Source organism: Solanum verrucosum, unplaced genomic scaffold (genome assembly GCF_900185275.1).
Source record: "Solanum verrucosum unplaced genomic scaffold, falcon-dt-bn FXZP01000188.1, whole genome shotgun sequence".
Classification (NCBI taxonomy): Eukaryota; Viridiplantae; Streptophyta; class Magnoliopsida; order Solanales; family Solanaceae; genus Solanum; species Solanum verrucosum.
The window spans coordinates 3,074,480-3,097,417 of NW_026020409.1; positions in this window are offsets into that span (position 1 = coordinate 3,074,480).

Here is a 22,938-nt window from a genome sequence, read left to right on the forward strand (position 1 = left end):
GGCTATAGTGAGTTCTCTAAGTCTTAATGACTACTGAATGAAAGTCCTCTAAATGATGCTAATAAAGAATGTTGATTTGAATGTCTAATGTAATGATGAATGCCATATTTGGATTGTATTATGATTTACTTCCTTGTTATGACTTATTGTATTTGATTGTGCCTTGCCTATGTTGACTTCAAATGAGTACTTAGTGTGAGTAGTAGTATGGGATGCTACTTGCACATTGCACAAGTACGCCTTAGGGATTTTATTAAGTGATAGTCCTTATGTGAAGAAATAACTTGTTAAGGATTAGGTCTCTTCTGTATGAGTATTATTGAAAATGGAAAGGTTGAATGATAATTTCATTTTTCGTGACCTTAATGTAGTACCTTGGTGTGGATGGTTGTATGGGACACTATCCATACATTGCACAAGGTATAGCATGAGGGTTACTTGAGGAGAAGGCTAAATGTGAAGGTAAAGAGTTACATGTTGATATTTCTCAAATTTGATGTTGTGACTGGTATGATGATTATATTTGTATTTGATGTCTCCTATGCTATTGTTCATGATATTTCTAAAAAGTGGCATAATGCATGGTTTCCAACCAAAATGTACGTTTTTAATGCATGTTTTTGCATGGTCATCATACTTAGTACATTTTTTGTGTGCTAACCCATATTTTCTTTTCTTTTATGAAGTGTATGGATTGGCACTCAATTTGGTTCTCCCTAGTCAAGCTTGGAATATGGATAATAAGAAATATGGTAAGAAACATACTATTAGAAAGATAAGAAAATTAAGAAGAAAATTAAACAAATTATATCTGGATTATAAACAACTCAATATTACAAAAACCGATAACGACAAATTAAATCAATTAATAGATAACATATCTAAAATAGAATATAAATATATTCAATATGTAAATATACAATTAATAGCAAGAATAATGAAAATAAAGAAAAACTTACTGAAATATTTATAGCGAAAAGGCAAGAATTAGAACATAGGCAAAATAGACTTAATAATAACATATTCGCAGGAATTTGTAAAATAATCTATAATAGCACAGAGAAAAACTTTTTTTTATCTCGAAATACAAATAGAAAGTTTAGAATATAAACTTCAACACAATTTATAAATGAATAAAGAAGAATACGCAATAGATGAAAAAACATATGAAAATTATGACGGATTAAAAATAAAGATAATATTTTCCAATCTAGGAAGAAGATATAAGAAAATAGGTGACAATCTAAGTTTAATGTTAGAAAAAGAAACGGTAAAACTAGAAGATAGTTTAACTGCTATGATAAGAATAACATAACAAAAGAAAATGAAGAAATAGATAGAAAAACGGAAATTGAAAAAATAAAACAACAAGCAAAAAAAGAAGTACAACAGTTAGAAGAAGTAAAAAATACTAAAAATAATAGAACTAGAAAAAGAACTGGCAATGTTAAAAGAAATGTATGAAATGAAACAAAAATAAAAAGAATAAAAAACAAAATTAACAAATGAGATAATTAAATTTAAAGAAAAATTACAATTAGAAGATGAATTAGAAGGAAAAGAAGAAAATAACCAAGATAATCTACCTAAAATAAGAGTTGATGAAATAAATAATGATGATCTACATGAACAACATTCGAAAACAAGCGAAACATATACGGAACTTTTAGCAAACATAGATAATACAAAGAATTTAGAAGTAAATACAGGAGACGTAGACATGGATGAAAAACCTAGCACATCAGGAGTAAAAAACCCAAAAAAATTTGATCCAAAATATTATAATGAAAACTATGGACAATATGATAGAGAAAAAACTATATGGAATAATAGATTAAATAAAAAATGGACACCTAAACCAATAACTGAACGACATGATTTTTTAGATTTAGACTGTGTAGCAAATATAAATAAAACAATCCAATTATGGATAGGATATATATTAAAACAATTAATAGATAACAAAATAGTAATAATAGAGACACCAAGATATATAGAAAAAACGCTTATAGGAACAGTAAAATTATGGCTACAAAATTTATCAGATGAAAGTTTAAAAAGTCTAAGAAATAATAAAAAATTTGATGGTGGAATAGCCACTACAACTATGGAAATATTTATAAATACGAAATAGCTATAAAAAATGAATTCAGTAGTATGACAACAGAGGTAGAAGAAAAAAATAAAGAAAAAATCATAAATCGAAATCTACTGACAAAATTAGCAATATGTAATATGTGTTACATAGATGAATATATATGTACATTTACAGAATACTATTATAAAGGAACATATAGCACAGAAGAAAGTAAAGAAATAAGAAAATTATATTTTACAAAATTACCAGAACCTTTTAATTCAAAAATAATAAAAAGTTGGAATGAAGCAAATTAACAGACACCTTAGGAGCTAGAATGAAATTCTTGCAACGATGGTTTATGGAACTATGTGAAAAACATAAAGAAGAAATAAAAATGAAAAAAATATTAGTAAAAACTTGGCATGTTGCAAAAATAAAACAACACCTCAATTTGGTTGTACGGATAGGTATTATAAAAATAGAAAGAAATATAATAAAAAATACAAATCAAAATATAAATATAAAAAACTAAGAAGAAGATACTATGTAAAAAACTACAAAACCAAAGGACCATATAGACCAAAAAGAAAACTAACGGAATGTACTTGTTATAATTGTGGAAAATTAGGACATATAGCTAGAGATTGTAAATTACCTAAAAATTCGAAGAAAAAACAAATATCAGAAATAATAATAGACGATGAAAAATATACGCAAATAGAGTACGTAGATTATGAATTAGAAAGCAATGATAGTATATATGAATTATCGGAAAACGAAATGGAAAATAATCCAGTAATAGAATCAGATAATGAATACAATATCAATGACTGAAACAGATATACAAATAATAACTAAAGAAAAATATCAAGATGAAGAATCGGCAGAACAAAAAAAAATATTTGATAATAATATATTTGAACAAATAAAAGGAAAAGAATTAGATCTAAGCTTAGAAAAAATATTCGAAATACCAACAATAAGAAATTGGCTTAAACGACAAAAAGAAGAATATTATGTAGTAAGTCAAAAAGAACATATCATAGATTGGAAATACACCAAAGGAAAGGCTAAAATACCAATAATAAACAAACGAATAATAAATAAAGAAATACAAGATATTAAGGCTAAAAATCCAATCAAATATGTATATTTAGGAAGAACAGAAATACTAATAAAAGCATGTTTTAGAGAAGGAATAAATACACACATAGAAGTATACTTAGCGGATGAAAGGATTATACAACCTATAGAAAAAAGTATAATAAGTGTAGTAAAAGGTAACCTCATATATCAAAAATTTAAATTTATAATAAGTTCTAACTACTCAGTAGCAATAAATGACAGAAACATAGATAAATCACTAGTATTATATTGGAGAATGTCAGGGATAGAATTAGCCCCGGGAAGTAAAATATTTACAGCTAGATGTAAAAACTTATATGTTTTAACAACAAAACATCAAATAACAGCAAAAAATAAAATAAATAAAATAAAAAATAGAAAATCCTTCTGAAAGGATAGTTACAGTCATAGATAATAATGATTATAGTTATAACGTAATTGATATAGAAGAAGATTTGGAAATAGTAAAAGAAAGACTAAGTACATCAAAAGAATAAATAATGAGATACCCCAAATGTCATAAAAAATGAGTACCTCAAGAAGAATAGATAAAACCCCACAAAAATCAATGGAAGAAGAAATAAAACTACATCATTATTACATAACGGGAATAATGAAACAACGAAAATATTTAATATTAATAAATACAGGACTAGAAGAAAACTATATTACAAGAGAATTAGTAACGGAAGATGAAATAATAACTACTGAACAAACATGCACCGAACTACCAAAAGCATTAATGTATACCGAAGAAACTACAGAAAAGGAAATAATCATTGGAGGCATACCAATAGTAATAAAATTTAAAATATATCAAGGAGATGAAAATATTACTTTAGGAATAAAATGGCTAGAACAAGTAAAACCATATAATCTAAAAGACAAATAGTTAATAATAAATTATGAAAATAAAAGAGTAATAATAAAAAGGACTTTAGTATCATAAAAATATGAAAATATACATACTTGCAAAGATAATAATAGAGGGATATTACAACAGATATTATACACCAATGATAGATACGGGAGCAGAAGCTAATATATGTAAATACAATTGTTTACCAGAAGATAAGTGGGAAAAATTAAAAACACCGATAGTAGTAACAGGATTTAATAATGAAGGAAGTATGATCACATATAAGGCAAAAAATATAAAAATATAAATATGGAATAAGATATTAACTATAGAAGAAATATATAACTTTGAATTGACTACAAAAGATATGCTATTAGGAATGCCATTTTTAGAAAAATTATACCCACATATAATAACAAAAACACACTGGTGGTTCACAACACGTGTAAACAAAAAATAGGAGCAAAAAAAGTAAATAAGAAAAAACGAAAAACAACAGAATGGATAAAAGGAAGTGAAAAAATTACACAAAAATTAGAAAATATAAAAGAAGAAGACCCTAAAATAGAATTAATTATATTCTCTATAGATAAAGTAAAAATAATCCAAGATAAGTTAGAATTATTATATAGTGAGGATCCTTTACAAGGATGGGAGAAACATAAAACAAAAGTAAAAATTGAGGTAATTGATAATAATAGTATAATAACCCAAAAACCATTAAAGTATAATTTTAATGATTTAACCGAATTTAAGATACATATAAATGAATTACTAGAAAAAGGATATATACAAGAAAGGAATAGTAATCACACAAACCCGGCATTTATCGTAAATAAACATAGTGAACAGAAAAGAGGAAAAAGCAGAATGGTTATTGATTATAGAAATTTAAATGCAAAAACTAAAACATATAATTATCCGATACCAAATAAAATACTAAAAATAAGACAAATACAAGGATATAATTATTTTAGCAAATTTGATTGTAAATCAGGATTTTATCACTTAAAACTAGAAGAAGAATCTTTAAAACTAGAAGAAGAATATAAAAAACTAACAACATTCACTGTACCACAAGAATTTTATGAATGAAATGTATTACCATTTAGATATAAAAATGCATCAGGTAGATATCAACACTTTATGGATAACTACTTTAAACAATTAGAAAATTGTGTAGTATATATTGATCATATATTACTATATTCTAAAATCCAAGATGAACACATAAGATTATTAGAAAAATTAATACATATTATAGAATATTCAGGCATAAGTCTAAAGTAAAAAGAAAGCAGACATAATGAAAAATCAAATAGAATTCCTAGGAATACAGATAGATAAAAATGGAATAAAATGCAAACACATATAGTACAAAAAATAATTAACTCAAATGAACAACTACGCGCAAAAAAGAAATTACAATCATTGTTAGGACTAGTAAATCAAGTAAGAGAATACATACCAAAATTAGCAGAGAATTTAAAATCATTACAACAAAAATTAAAGAAAGATATAGAATATCAGTTTGATAAAAAAGACCAAATACAAATTGAAAGGGTAAAATTATTATGTAAAAACTTACCTAAACTATACTTTCCAGATGAAATAAAAAAATTTACTTATATAATAGAATCAGATGCGAGTGAAAAAAGTTATGGAGGAATATTAAAATACAGGTATGATGGCAATACGATAGAACATCATTGTAGGTATTATTCAGGAACATTTAATAATACAGAAATAAAATGGGAAATAAATAAAAAAGAATTATATTCAGTGTATAAGTGTTTATTATCATTTGAACCATATATTGTATATAACAAATTCATTATAAGAACAAATAATACACAAGTAAAATGGTGGCTAACAAGAAAAATACAAGATTCGGTAACAACAAAAGAAATAAGGAGATTGGTATTAAATATATTAAATTTTACATTTATAATTGAAGTAATAAAAACTGATAAGAATGTTATTGCAGATTACCTATCACGATAAAGCTACTCAGACTGAGACAGAGGGGGAAGATACAATAGAAAAGATACTCAAAGCCATTACTACACTTTGTACAAAAGTGGATAGTATGGACAACGAGATACAAAAGCTAAAGACTAATGAAGATAATCTGAAGTCTAAAGCTAGTATAAGTTAGCAGCATGATTATAAAAATGCGGAGCTATGTCGATCGGAAAACAGAAAAAATCCAGAGCTAAAAGGTGACGTTGGGAAAGACCTAAAAAACCCATATCATTTGTTTAAATACAGCTGCAGGTACAAGCCAACGAGTTAGTGAAAAACATAAGAATTCAAACTTAAACCAATTATTTGAAAAGCCATTTACCCTGAGGGTAACACCAAAAAACATATTAACTATAGAACCACAAACTTCTACATATGCGGATAGCCTACACCATGACAAAATAACATATAACCATATTACACGAACCTATATAGAAAATATATACAAAATCCAAACATTTTTAAACCTTAAACCCAGATCTACTACAACCCAAGAACCTAACCAAGATTATTTAACCCAAAAATTTCAAGGTTATAATAAACTAATTGCACAACCGAAAACTAACCCCAACTTAGTAAGGACATGTTATAACTATGGAGTATTAAATACAGTATATACATATGACGGAGAGGAACTAAGTGGAATACCGGAACTACATAAAGCATTTATTACATATAAGAGAGTTACTAAGAGAAATTTATTCTATGTAAAATTTTATACGGCAACAACAGAGATATTATACGTGGAAATAAAACCTCCTATACAAGTGGTAAAGATAGGACTAACAAAAGATATGATAATATCGGAAGATATCAAACATCAGCCAGAGATACAAAAAAGCGAGATACCCAATTTTTATGCCACTAAGAGAATAATTGGTATATCAACCATTATACAAGAGCTAGCAAATAATTATTTAAACGGAAACACTATATGGAGCTACTATGCAAGAGATCAGTTAATGATTTATTCCAATTCAATGGAGCTAAGAAAAGCAGATATGGATGAAGTCCAAAGATGGATTTTATAATTACTTAAGCCAGAAGAACGACCTACAACACGAGCACTAAAAGCAGGATTTATTTCGACAGAGATATTAACCAGATATTGCAAGTTAATTGGACACAAATATCCAGATCACATATGTTCAAAATGCAATGGAGAAGATAATGTGATACCAGATGTCCATCTAGAATAATCCAAATGGCAAAAGAAGATAAGCATGGAAAAAGAAGCCAAGAAAGCTAACGTTATCTACGTATTATTGCAAAGATATAAAAGTCATAAAGTTATTTAACTTATTAGAAAGAGTAGTAGACATGTGTAAAGTAAGAATAGTAAAAAGATGTAAAGTAGTCATAAAGTAGGTATGGTGTGTCATAACTATATGTGTCATAATGTAGATATACTATATTATTAGGCACATTATTCTACTATATTATATAGGCACATTATTAAGTAGAATGTACGTGTAGTATTGTGAAAGATTGTAAAGTAGAAATTCCTTTCTATATAAAGGAAGACATATGTAAATGAAAAGGCAGGCAACGCCTAAATAAAAATCCTCTTTCAGAAAAAACTCTCTCAACTAAGATAAATATTTAAAATACTAAAGGAAAAATCTGAAATCCAATCAGATATTTCAGATAGCATGGCTAAGCAATAGGCAAAGGTATATTGTTCAAAAAATATGCGGAACTAATTTCATATATTCCTGAATATCATATATATGATTGAATAAATTTATGTTAGTTATTATGTATTAGAATTATTTGAATCATGATTTCTAGTTTATTAGCACACTGGAAACAGGGAGAAAACTTCTATACTATTCCATCATAATGTTGAAACCGGTAGGCGAGGAAGCCGTTTAGGGGAGTAAACAAAGTTGAGGCGCTGATAAGAAGGAAGTATCCGCTAAAGTACGATGCTAGTAGTGATAGGAGAACATGATAAACAGATAATCTAGTTCATAATGATCTAAAATGAATTTAATCAATTATGAATATGATAGGAAGGAATAATTTGAAATAAAAAACCTGCATGATAAAGAACATGACTACATACGTTCATGATGAAATGATAAAAAACTATGAAACTTTAATCTTATATATACTTAAAGATATAACAATAATCGAATTAAGAAGAATCATATGGGAACAAATATTTAATGATAACGAATCAGAGGATATATTGAACCAACAATGGTATGAAATAGACCTACATGATTTAGACTACGAAATAATAGAATTGTACGATTTAGAAATAAATTCAGACTAAAATGAACTACGAATATTTACAATTTTGGACAGAATCTATGGAAGATATAAAACTATTGGAACAATTAATGGAAGAAAATTTATATATGTACCAAAGAACCCAAGATATGTTATTCCTAGAATATATCATAAATAATTTTAATGAAATATTCAGATTAAAACAACTATTGGAAGAATATTACAATAAATATTATTATATTTTACCATGAATTTCGCACCTAATATTAAAGAAATATCAAGATTAAAACACTTAGCAAAATAATATTATAATAAAATCTTCAAAATAAATTACTCACCTACCACACTACCACTTCCATTAATTCCTCAGTTACCAACTCCTCACCGAAAAATGGTATTAGAGCTATGAATAATAAGAAACATGGTAAGAAACATACTAGTAGAAAGATAAGAAAATTAAGAAGAAAATTAAACAAATTATATTCGGAATATAAACAACTCAATAGTACAAAAATCGATAACGACAAATTAAATCAATTAATAGATAACATATCTAAAATAGAATATAAATATATTCAATATTTAAAGATACAATGAATAGCGAGAATAATGAATATAAAGAAAAACTTACTGAAATAACTATAGCGAAAAGGCAAGAATTAGAACATAGGCAAAATAGACTTAATAATAACATATTCGCAGGAATTTGTAAAAAATCTATAATAGCACAGAGAAAAACTATTTTTTATCTAGAAATACAAATAAAAAGTTTAGAATATAAAGTTCCACATAATTTATAAATGAATAAGGAAGAATACGCATTAGATGAAACAACATATTAAATGTTTTCGAATATCTTTAGATTGTATAGTTTTTGAATTAAGAGTTTTAAATTCCGTACTATTTCTATTACCTATGCAATGAATGATCTATGAGTCTTGTATAAGTCCCCTTCGGGGTCAAGTAAGTCGTGTCGCATCTAGGGGCTAGCCTTGGGTCATGACAAAGTTGGTCAACAACACCCTTATTTACCGAATCAAGGCTTCTGTAAAAATACAGCAGCAACACGTTGTCAGGTAAACCATGAGTTTGGCTTTGCAGCACCAACTTCTTGAATCGTAGCAAAGTTTCATGAATTTGCTCGCCCTCTAAACGTTTGAAGCTCTAAATGCTATCCCGAAGTGTCATCATCTTCGAATGAGGGAAGAATTGCACTTGAAATGAGGTGATATGTTATTCCCACGAAGTGATTGAGTCTCGTGACAATTTTGCCTGCCAGTTACACTTTTCCCCCATTGCAGAAAATGGGAACAACCTCAACGGGACCGACTCTTGGAATATGTTCTTGAAGGAGAACGGCCCGCAAACATCAACAAAATTTCTAATATGCTCATGGGGATCCTCATGAGCCAAACCACCAAATAGCCCCTTCAATTTCAAGAGTTGTAGCATAGTGCTAGTAATGTAGAACACAACGTTCCCTTCAACCAGCGGTAAGTGAATGGCACCAATTCCATCCATAAGATGAGGGTCATTAGCATTAGGCTCATTGACATCGTTGAGGTTGCCGATGTCATGTTGGTGGCCTACTAGACTACCATTGCTTCCGTTCACACTCATACTCTTTGTTTCAAAACACAAACAAGCAAACCAAAACTAAAAATAAGTAGATTCAACTATGAATAACAAGATCAAAATTAAACTTAACTAAAGAATCTTAACCAACACCACTCCCCGACAGCGGCGCCATTTTGATTTGATTAACGTTATCAAATACACTTCATCCAATTCTAAGCATCAACAATCGTTAGTCAGAATATAACCTAACTAAATGAGTTGGGGTCGAATCCCACAGGGAGTGGTACGTGTTTATGATTTAATAGGAAAGTACAAATATGGGGGTGACACTAATGTCAAATAACAGGGGGTTTTGATTGTAATTATCAACTACAACAACAACAAATAACAAGGAATAACAATAAGGAGACGAGTTCTTAGGATGTGATTTGATTATTGGCTAATGTAGAAAAATGGGTAATTGCAATTATTATAAAATAGCTGTAAATTAGTGAATAGGCTAGACAATAGAGGAGGTAAACTTTCTCTCGAACAATTCACCCCGAATCAAGTCAGTTTCTCTCGAACACCGACAAGCAAGCAATTAAGAATATCCTACGCCTTAGTACATTCACTCTCTCAAGATGAATGTGTGGAAAAGGGTTTAAGATTCACTCTCTCAAGTTGAATCTATGACAACCCAATACCCACAGACCATCAATCAATAATCTTGGTTTTAAAACTTATCTCTCGAGCAAGCAAAAAACACGAAGGTAGAACTGCATTTGCAACTATAATCCTTTAATTTTAACCACAATTAATAATTGAAACCACTTCTAAACAACGTTTATACTAACAATTAGCAATACCCATCATCTAAATCAACCTATAATCAAATAATCACACCCAAGGAATTGGGGTTTTAGCTAGACATCATAAAAAGATAAAAATCATTACCAAATTGTGTTTCCATCAACTAGGTAAGATTAACTTCATCTTTACAAAGGTCCAAATTGAAGAATATCAAAGACTCATTTCCAATTTCTCAAAAATGGAAAAATTGAATATGATAGATTATGAATATCTGATTCAATAATGATTACTAAACTAAATGTTCAAAAATGTATTTATAGTCGCAAAAAATAAGCAATGTAGGACCAAGCGGCGGAGTAGGTCGGGCTCGCCGATCATCTCGGTGACATCCTTTGGTTAATTCCATTACCTTTTTGCTTTATCTTTCAGCATCCTCAAGTTCTATAACTTTGGGCGATCCAACACTGCATCACGGAACCACTCGGCGACACGCCGACTACTCCTTTCTCTCGCTGACTTGTTGTTATCCTTCAAGGCTTGGCACACTAAAACTTTAGGCGAGGTAATGACCATTCAGAGACTTGCCAAATGGACTTGGCGATCAACATGCCTTCATTTCTTCCTTCTTTTAGCTCGCTTCATTCCTTTTTGCAAATTAGTGTCCATGCTTTGTTCCTCAATTCAAATACATGGAAATCATGGATTTTACATCAGTTATTGGCACAAAATGAGCATTTGAGGACACTAAATCTATCAGAATAAATCCCTAAATGAGTCCAAATCTTGGACTCATCAGTGATATGGATATCTCACATCTTATAGTGTATGCCCAACAAATTCAGGAGTTAGAACTCGAAAAGAATATATCTAGGGAGAAAAAGAGGTCTAGATTGGAAAATGATAAGTCTTTTCATGATGAGTCTAATGGAGATGGTCTCTCTAAGAAATGACAAAGGTTTTCTAGGCAAGGTTCTTTTTATACTCATAAGTATAAGGAGGAGAGGGTGTTTAACCCTAAGCCTCAAGGAATTAGTAGAGTCCCCATGGCCTACTTGTGCAGGTGTGGTTACAGACACGAGGATAGGTGTTTGGGTGATAGAGAGGGTTGCTTTAGTTGTGGTGAAAGTGGCCACAAGATGAAAGATTGTCCAAATGCAAGGGCTTCAATAAGAGAGGGTAAGCAAGTTGCCACTATTGGTCCGGATGAGAGTGCTGAAAAGAAGAATAGGTTCTATGTCCTCCAAGATAAAAATGAACAAGATTTATATCCTTATGTTTCTACCGGTATGTGTTTTATGCTTTAGTAAATTTTGGATTACTTGCCTTTTGTGACTTCTTATGTTTGGCCTTGAAGTTGCCTTTAGTATGAATGATGTTTAGAAGAGTTCGTATAGACTTAAACTCAAGGGGGAGATGGTGTGCCTATATAGCAATGTTAATTTGTGTTTATGTGTTGCCATGATTTCCTTATATGCATGTTCATGAAAAAGCTTAGGTCTTGATAGAAATGACTTATGTGCATTGTTTTCCTCGTGTTGTACTGCATTGAGAATAAGTTGCCTATAGACCTCATGAGATAAATTAATGAGCATGCCTTAGTTTGGAGTTGAAAGATTCCTCCCTCAATAAATGCTTTTTGAGAGTAAATTGGATTTAGGCTCCATGAATGTATGTTGAGCATGTTTTAACTTTGAGATGATAGTTCCTCCTTGGATATGACTAGATGTAGAATGTCATACATTTTTGGTTGATAGATGTAGTTCATACTCGCTTGTGTGCATTGAATATATTAAGCTTGGAGTTGAAATTTTCCTCTGTGGTTGTGTGCATTTAGATAAATTGCATGCATGATGGGCTGCTAGTCTAAAGTTGTGACCTTAAGAGTGGTTTAGAATCGTCATTTTAGGACGAATGTCCCCAAGGGGAAGATATTATAACACCCCGTAGCTTAATAGAACATCTAGGGTTTAGTTGAGGGCTACATGAGTCAAAGCTAAAAGCCATGTGCCAAGGAAAAGGGTCAAGGCCCAAGTCAAAGGCAAAGGCTGCCCCAACCTTGGCAAACACTGCCCCAACTTTACGGCCACCACCACGGCAAGTGGTTTTGAGAACGGTTCGTCGGAGGCCTAATGAAGGTGCTTTATCTTTGTAGGAGGCAGGTCCTTGGGGCAAAGCCGTTGGACCATGGACCAAGGGCCACTTCACAGTGAGTAGTGAAGATGACAACCCGTGGGAAGGCTTTGAAATGACCCAAAAAGTTCATAAAATGTGCTTCGGAAGTTACCGGAAACTTGTTTAGCTATATATATAAAAAAAAAAATCCGTTTCATTTTTCGAAAATCCGACTTCATATTCTTGTTTAGGGGGTCAAATTGAGTGGGAAATGGGTCTAACCCAAATTTTAGAGCAACCGTATCAAAATCCGAAATTTCCAAGTGAAGCCTTTTTCGAGGGTCTACTTTGGAGGGTCATATCTCCTAGCACACAAATTATTGGGTGGACAATAACATATCCATGGAAAGCCCTTTGATTTAGCTACCTAACGCACTTCGTTTTACCTCATTCGGAGTTCGGAAGAAGAAGTTATGCCCATTTTCGTAAAATCTGTCCGGCAGGAAAGGCAATTTCCAGTGAGCGTTTTTATTGTTCACCCGCCTCATTTTTTTTTCTAAATGTTGGACCATTTTTCCAAAGGGCATATGTTATTTCCTATATACCATTAGTTCAATTCCCATCTCTAAAACATTTCCCAAAACACCTCTCCCATACTTAGATACATTTTCTCTCAAGTTCTCTCAAGAACCCTAATCCAAAACATTCCTCAAGATTGAAGAGACTGTTGCTCCAAGTTCCAAGCTTCCATTGAAGACACTCTCAAGACCTTCATAAAAACTCAAGGTATGTGGTGTTGAACTCATGGGTCCTTCCACCCATAGTGCCTAGACTCTATTCTACTCACTAATTCATGGTTTAGTTAAGATTCATAAATTAGTCTTGTTCTTTGTAATAATTTCCTGCACATTGAATTTTAAACATGAAAAGTGATTGTTTTGAGCATGTCGTGACTCTAGAACTTGAACCTAAATTTGGAATGGATGTGGAGATTTTCATGTGGTATTGTGGGTGTTAAAAAGGTGTTGTTGTAGGTTGTTCACTGGTTTGGCTGCATAATTACTACCCTATTTTCCATGCTCTTTGATTCCATTACATGCCTTCAAGGTGTTTGACAAAATGTCCAACTATGGAGAATTGATGAATCGATGCTTTAAAGCTTGAGTTATGAGATGTATGGATATCCAGAGATGTGTTGATGACAAACTAAGCTTGTGTATATGTTCATTCCATACGTGAGATTGCATTAGAGCCTAATGGAAATTTCCTATATAAAGTGTTGCATGACCATGCCCGGTCCGGGGGAAAAGAACCGGACAACCATGTGAGAGGTTTATATCTCACCACCTAGGATGCTTGGGGTGTGACCAACATCAACCATGTGAGAGGTTTATATCTCACCACCTAGGATGCTTGGGGTGTGACCAACATCAACCATGTGAGGGGTTTATACCTTGCCACCAGGGTGTCCGGGTGTGAACGGCATCCCCCATCCTAAGTTGGGGTTATAGATTGGTTGGATCATGCATACACATATGATATCTACTATTAGTATAGATTTACTTAAACATGTTTTGACTTCACTTTGATCATGCATCCTCATATTGTTATTCATAATGCCTATGAAACTGTTTCTTGTATTTCGATTGTGTCCTTGTCTATTGTTGTGTTGCACCCCGCATACTTAGTACATTCCAAGTACTAACGCATATTTTGCCTACATGATGTTACCATGTAGGGACCGGAGCTACTCTTGATCCTTCTCTCCATTCACGTGGCTAGTACAGTGCTTATCCGAGTTTGTTGGTGAGTCCTCAATGATTCGAGGGCTATGTTATGTTTCCTACTCCTATGTTTTGAGAATTTAGCTTGCAATTGTATTTTGACTATGAGTGGAGCCGGTAGTATGTCATGGCCCCGTCCTATCTATGTATGTAGAGGTGTGCGTTGGACAAGTATTTTGTAAATGAGCTTGACTCTTGTTCTATGATGTCATTTTGAAATGGTTTTCCCTTAGTCCCTATTTCCCGTTAATTAATGTTGAATGTACTTCCGCGACCAATGAAGTGTGATGACAAGTTTGAGAGGCTTGTTTGGGGTTCCTTCGGGTTCCTCATTCGCCATGTCACGTCTAGGCCCTAGGCTTGGGTCGTGACAAGCTTGGTATCAGAGCACTAGGTTGTTAAATCCTCGGAGTCCAACACACCGCGTTGAGTAGAGTCCTAATCATGGTTGTGAGGCGCGCCACGACTATGAATGGGAGGCTACAAAACGTTTTAGGAAAGGTTTCCCTTCTTCATGTTCTATGTCGTGCTTAGAGTGCGATAAGATGATTCCTCCCTAACGCTTGTTCTTTGGATTGCTAGATCATCATGCCAAACTTGAGGGGAAGATGGGCCCGATCACCGGAAGAGCCACCCACCAATGGTGAGCTCCATGATGCACTCACCATGCTTGCACAAGTGGTAGCTAACCAAGTGCAACAAGGAGCCCAAGCTCCTCGAACTACCACCCCGGGGGAAAGGGTGAGAGATTTCATGAGGATGAACCCTCCGGTCTTCCATGGTTCTAAGGTGGATGAGGACCCGCAAGAGTTCATCGATGAGGTATTCAAAATCTTGACCATTATGGATGCTAGTGCTTGTGAGAAGGCGGAATTGGCGGCCTACCAACTCAAGGGGGTTGCTCAAATTTGGTTTGATCAATGGAAGGGTGAGAAAGGTAATGGCTATGTGGTGTTGTGGGAGGAGTTTAAACTTGCTTTCCTTAATAGGTTCTTCCCTCTTGAGCTTAGGGAGGCAAAGTTGGTGGAGTTCATGAACTTGAAGCAAGGAGCTATGAGTGTGAGGGAGTATGCCCTCAAATTTGTCCAACTCTCCAAGTATGCACCTCACTTAGTGGCCGACTCTAGGTCGAGGATGAACAAATTTGTGATGGGTGTATCCGACTTGGTTAGTGAGGAGTGTCGGTCCGCTATGCTCATTGTAGATATGGATTTGTCTCGGTTGATGACTTATGCCGAGCAAATGGAGGAGGAGAAATTGAGGAAGAAAAGGGGGCACAAGGCCAAGAGGGCCCGATTGGAGAATAGGTTCCCTAAGGGTGCTAGATTTCATCAAGGCCGAGGAAACACTCGTGTCAATCGGGGATTTGCTATCAATGTTCCTAGACCTCAAGGGGGTGATGAAGTGGGTTCTATGGATGTATACCCTAAGTGTGGGAGGAAGTATGGTGGTCCTTGCATGAAGGGTTCGGGTGCTTGCTTTGAATGTGGAGAAGTGGGTCATAAGAGGTTTGAGTGTCCCAAGATCCGCAACAAGGTCCGAAGTGCTAACACTACTTCTTTGGGTAGAGGTGCTTCTCAAAGTGGTGCCCCAAGGGACAATCGATTTTATGCTTTGCATGGTAGACAAGGTGTTAATGAGACCCCGGACGTGGTGACCGGTATGTTGCAAATCTTTGATCTTGATGTTTATACTTTGATTGATCCTGGTGCCACTCTTTCCTTGTTACCCCCTTAGTTGCTAGAAAATTTCATGTCGAGTCGGAATTGTTGCATGAGTCATATGAAGTATCTACTCCCATTGGTGTCTATATTGTTGCTAGAAAAGTGTATAGAAATTGTCCGGTTTGCATGTTGAATAAGTTGTTGCCTTGCGATCTTGTTGAGTTGAACATGGTGGATTTTGATGTTATTCTTGGGATGGATTGGTTGCATGCATATTATGCTTCTATTGGTTGTAGGACTCGTAAAGTCAAGTTCCGATTTCCTAATGAACCCGTCCTTGAGTGGGAGAGCCGGGATGTTGTGGTGAAGGGGAAATTCATTTCTTGCATTAAAGCCCATATGTTGATTTCCAAAGGGTGCTTGTACCATATTGTGAGAGTCAATGATGTGGAGTCTAAAGTCCCTCCTATTGAGTCTATTCTGGTTGTTAATGAGTTTCTAGATGTCTTCCCAGAAGACCTTCCCGGTGTCCCTCCCGAAAGGGAGATAGATCTTGGTATAGACCTCCTTCCCGATACTCAACCTATTTCTATCCCCCCTTACCGTATGGCCCCGGCGGAGTTGAAAGAGTTGAAAGAGCAATTAAAAGATTTGTTAGAGAAGGAGTTTATTAGACCTAGTCACTCTCCCTTGGGTGCTCCAGTTTTGTTTGTGAAGAAGAAAGATGGGTCTCTTAGAATGTGTATTGATTATCGACAACTTAATAGGGTCACCATCAAGAATAGGTATCCTCTTCCAAGGATTGACGATTTATTTGACCAATTGCATGGGGCTAGTCACTTCTCTAAGATTGATCTTCGGTCAGGGTATCATCAAGTGAAGGTGAGGAAGTGTGATATTTTCAAGACGGCCTTTCGTACTAGGTATGGGCACTATGAGTTTGTGGTGATGTCTTTCGGGTTGACTAATGCTCCGGCTCCCTTTATGGATTTGATGAATAGGGTTTTCAAACCATACCTTGATTCTTTTGTGGTGGTGTTTATAGATGACATCTTGATCTATTCTCGGGGTGAGGAAGAGCACAAGGGTCACTTGAGGGTTGTACTCCAAAGATTGAGGGAAGAGAAGTTGTATGCTAAATATGAAAAGTGTGAGTTTTGGTTGAAGGAAGTTGCTTTCCTAGGCCATGTGGTGTCGGGGGATGGTATTAAGGTGGATCCTATGAAGACCGATGTTATTAGGAATTGGCCTAGACCTTTGACCCCGTCAGATACAAGGAGTTTCTTGGGTTTAGCGGGTTATTATAGGAGATTTGTGGAAGAGTTTTCTTCTCTTGCTTCTCCTATGACTAAGTTGACTCAAAAGAAGGCTAAATTTGTGTGGTCGGATGAGTGTGAGGAAAGCTTCCAAACTTTGATAGAAAGGCTTGTGTCCGCTCCTATTTTGTCACTTCCGGATGGGTTAGAAGGTTTTGTTGTTTATTGTGATGCTTCCCGTATTGGTTTGGGTTGTGTGTTGATGCAAAGTGGTAAGGTTATAGCCTATGCTTCTAGGCAACTTAAGGTTCATGAAAAAAATTACACAACCCATGATCTTGAATTGGCCGCCGTGGTTTTTGCCTTAAAGATTTGGCGTCATTATTTGTATAGGGTGCCTGCTGATAACTTCACCGACCATAAGAATCTCCAATATGTGTTCACGCAAAAAGATCTTAACTTGAGACAAAGGAGGTGGTTAGAATTCCTTAAGGATTATGATATGAGTGTTCACTATCATCCGGGGAAAGCTAATGTGGTGGCGGATGCATTGAGTAGAGTGTCCATGGGTAGCTTGGCTCATGTGGAGGAAGGTAGTAAAGAGTTGGCTAAGGAGGTCCATCGGTTGGCCAAATTGGGAGTTAGGTTAGAAGGGGTGGATAGTGGAGGAGCAGTTGTTGTTGATGGTTCAAGGTCTTCCTTGGTTGATGAGGTGATAGTCAAGCAAGATCTTGATCCTTCTTTGGTAGAATTAAAGGCTTCGGTGAGTAGTGGTAAGGTGGAGGTTTTCTCCCAAGGGGGAGATGGTGCCCTTAGGTACCAAGGTAGATTATGTGTTCCTTGTGTGGATGGTGTGAGGGAAAGAATCCTTGATGAGGCTCATAATTCTTTTTATTCTATTCATCCGGGTCAACAAAGATGTATAGAGACTTGAGGGATGTGTATTGGTGGGGCGGTATGAAGAAGGACATTGCAAAATTTGTTTTGGGTTGCCATAGTTGTCAACAAGTCAAGGCCGAACATCAAAGGTCGGGTGGCCTAACTCAAGACATTGAGATACCTACTTGGAAGTGGGAAGAAATCAACATGGATTTTGTAGTGGGCTTACCCAAGGCTAGAAGAGGCTTTGATTCAGTTTGGGTGGTGGTTGATCGAATGACAAAGTCGGCTCATTTCCTACCGGTTAAAACTACTTACGGGGCTGAAGAATATGCCAAGTTGTACATTCATGAATTGGTAAGGTTGCATGGGATTCCTTTGTCTATCATCTCGGATCGTGGTGCCCAATTCACTTCTCACTTTTGGAAGTCATTCCAAAGGGGTCTTGGTACAAAGGTAAAGCTTAGCACGACCTTCCACCCTCAAACGGATGGCCAAGCCGAAAGAACAATTCAAACCTTGGAGGATATGCTTAGAGCTTGTGTATTAGAGTTGAAAGGTAGTTGGGATGATCATCTTCTTTTGATTGAATTTGCATACACAATAGTTATCATTCTAGTATCGGTATGGCTCCTTTTGAGGCACTTTATGGTAGACGGTGTAGGTCACCGGTTGGGTGGTTTGAAGTTGGAGAGGTGGCCTTGTTGGGTCCGAATCTCGTAATGGATGCTCTTGAGAAGGTAAGGATGATTAGAGAGAGGTTGAAAACAGCCCAAAGTCGTCAAAAGTCTTATGCCGATGTGAGGAGACGGGATCTTGAATTCAAAGTGGGTGATTGGGTTTATTTGAAAGTTTCTCCAATGAAAGGTGTGGTTCGTTTTGGTAAGAAGGGAAAATTAAGTCCTAGGTATGTCGGTCCTTATGAGATAATAAGAAGGGTTGGTAAAGTAGCCTATGAGTTGGGGTTGCCCAAGGAGATGGAATTAGTTCATCCGGTATTCCATGTATCGATGTTGAGGAAATGTGTTGGTGATCCTAACGCTATTGTACCTCTTGAGGTTGTGGGTGTTGTAGAAGATAATTTGATGTATGACGAAGTCCCGGTTCAGATCTTAGATAGACAAGTTAAAAGGTTGAGGAACAAAGAAGTGGCGTCCGTTAAGGTACTTTAGAGAAATCAACAAGTGGAGAGTGCTACTTGGGAGGCCGAAGCGGACATGCAAAGTCGTTATCCTTATCTATTCAACTCCACTCAAGCCTAAGGTATTAAATCAAGTCCTTTGTACTCCATTGAGTCTTACATTTCAGCCCCTGAATCATTAATATGCATATATGTTTAAATTGATGAGTTATGGATGCTTTACACTAAGTTTTGAAATCTTGAAGTGATGTTTAAATAAAATTTTTGCATTCACGTTGGGGCTGATATGTTCTTACTAAGTCTTGCCTTGTACGTCTCTTCCACATTCGGGGACGAATGTTCCCAAGGGGGAGATATTGAAATGACCCAAAAAGTTCTTAAAAATGTGCTTCGGAAGTTACCGGAAACTTGTTTAGCTATATATAATTAAAAAAAATTCGTTTCGTCTTTCGAAAATCCGACTTCATATTCATGTTTAGGGGGTCAAATTGAGTGGGAAATGGGTCTAACCCAAATTTTAGAGCAACCGTATCAAAATCCGAAATTTCCAAGTGAAGCCTTTTTTGAGGGTCTACTTTTGAGGGTCATATCTCCTAGCAGACAAATTATTGGGTGGCCAATAACATATCCATGGAAAGCCCTTTGAGTTAGCTACCTAACGCACTTCGTTTCACCCCATTCGAAGTTCGGACGAAGATGTTATGCCCATTTTCGTAAAATCTGTCCGGCAGGAAAGGCAATTTCCAGTGAGCGTTTTTATTGTTCACCCGCCTCATTTTTTTTTCTAAGTGTTGGACCATTTTTCCAAAGGGCATATGTTATTTCCTATATACCATTAGTTCAATTCCCATCTCTAAAACTTTTCCCAAAACACCTCTCCCATACTTAGACACATTTTCTCTCAAGTTCTCTCAAGAACCCTAATCCAAAACCTTCCTAAAGATTGAAGAGACTCTTGCTCCAAGTTCCAAGCTTCCATTGAAGACACTCTCAAGACCTTCATAAAAACTCAAGGTATGTGGTGTTGAACTCATGGGTCCTTCCACCCATAGTGCCTAGACTCTATTCTACTCACTAATTCATGGTTTAAGTTAAGATTCATAAATTAGTCTTGTTCTTTGTAATAATTTCCTGCACATTGAATTTTAAACATGAAAAGTGATTGTTTTGAGCATGTCGTGACTCTAGAACTTGAACCTAAATTTGGAATGGATGTGGAGATTTTCATGTGGTATTGTGGGTGTTAAAAAGGTGTTGTTGTAGGTTGTTCACTGGTTTGGCTGCATAATTACTACCCTATTTTCCATGCTCTTTGATTCCATTACATGCCTTCAAGGTGTTTGACAAAATGTCCAACTATGGAGAATTGATGAATCGATGCTTTAAAGCTTGAGTTATGAGATGTATGGATATCCAGAGATGTGTTGATGACAAACTAAGCTTGTGTATATGTTCATTCCATACGTGAGATTGCATTAGAGCCTAATGGGAATTTCCTATATAAAGTGTTGCATGACCATGCCCGGTCCGGGGGAAAAGAACCGGACAACCATGTGAGAGGTTTATATCTCACCACCTAGGATGCTTGGGGTGTGACCAACATCAACCATGTGAGAGGTTTATATCTCACCACCTAGGATGCTTGGGGTGTGACCAACATCAACCATGTGAGAGGTTTATATCTCACCACCTAGGATGCTTGAGGTGTGACCAACATCAACCATGTGAGAGGTTTATATCTCACCACCTAGGATGCTTGGGGTGTGACCAACATCAACCGTGTGAGGGGTTTATACCTTCCCACCAGGGTGTCCGGGTGTGAACGACATCCCCCATCCTAAGTTGGGGTTATAGATTGGTTGGATCATGCATACACATATGATATCTACTATTAGTATAGATTTACTTAAACATGTTTTGACTTCACTTTGATCATGCATCCTCATATTGTTATTCATAATGCCTATGAAACTATTTCTTGTATTTCGATTGTGTCCTTGTCTATTGTTGTGTTGCACCCCGCATACTTAGTACATTCCAAGTACTAACGCATATTTTGCCTACATGATGTCACCATGTAGAGACCGGAGCTACTCTTGATCCTTCTCTCCATTCACGTGGCTAGTACGGTGCTTATCCGAGTTGTTGGTGAGTCCTCAATGATTCGAGGGCTATGTTATGTTTCCTACTCCTATGTTTTGAGACTTTAGCTTGCAATTGTATTTTGACTATGAGGGGAGCCGGTAGTATGTCATGGCCCCATCCTATCTATGTATGTAGAGGTGTGCGTTGGACAAGTATTTTGTAAATGAGCTTGACTCTTGTTCTATGATGTCATTTTGAAATGGTTTGCCCTTAGTCCCTATTTCCTGTTAATTAATGTTGAATGTACTTCCGCGACCGATGAAGCGTGATGACAAGTTTGAGAGACTTGTTTGGGGTTCCTTCGGGTTCCTCATTCTCCATGTCACGTCTAGGCCCTAGGCTTGGGTCGTGACAGGCTTGTGGTCATGCCATGAAATTTTAGAGGCCTAGCTACTGGTCAAAGGACCAAGGTCAGTGGTGAGGACCACGACCCGTGGTGCCTCTCGTGAAGACTGGACAGTAGGCTGCCAAGTGGAGGTGATTTTGGGAAATTCTAAATTAGGTGGTTATTGAATGGGGTCATTTTTTCTAGTCTTAAAACACCTATATAAGCTATTTTAACCCTTTAACCACCCAGTTAAGTCATTATTTCCCGAAGACCCAAATCAAATTCCCAAAATATTCTCATCTCAAATATTTCTCTCTCTAAGACTTAAAGAAGAAGATAGAACTAGAAGCCTGGGTCAAGAAACAGACTCCATTGTTTCAAGCTTTAAGAGACTTTTTATCCAAGGTATGTTAGCTTATTCATCCATCGATTCTTCAATCTATAAAACCCCCTAGAATTCCCCCAATTTGATAAAGAATTCCCCAATTCAAATTAGGGTTTCTTCAATGTTGTGTGTTATGTTGTATGTTGACCCAATTGAGGGGTTATTGATTATTCATGATAGAATATAGTAGTTAATCATGTTATTATGATGAATTTATATGTTTCCATGGCTAACCCTAGTCTAATTTATAGAATTGAAGTAATGTGGGTTTATGCCATGAAAAGTGAAATTTAGGATTCATAGATGATCTTCTAGAATTGATGACTAGCGTAGTAATTGTGCATGAATGAAATCTTGTAGACATGATTTGAATAAGATTATAGTATATATATGATGAATCATTACTAGTAAAGCTTGAGATTGAACTTATATGATAATTTATGACAAAAATCGCTTGATAATTAAGAATGTGATTAGAATGTCTTGAAATCTAGACATGCATGATAATGGTAAGAACTAATATTTTGAGAGTAAGACTTGTAGTGAG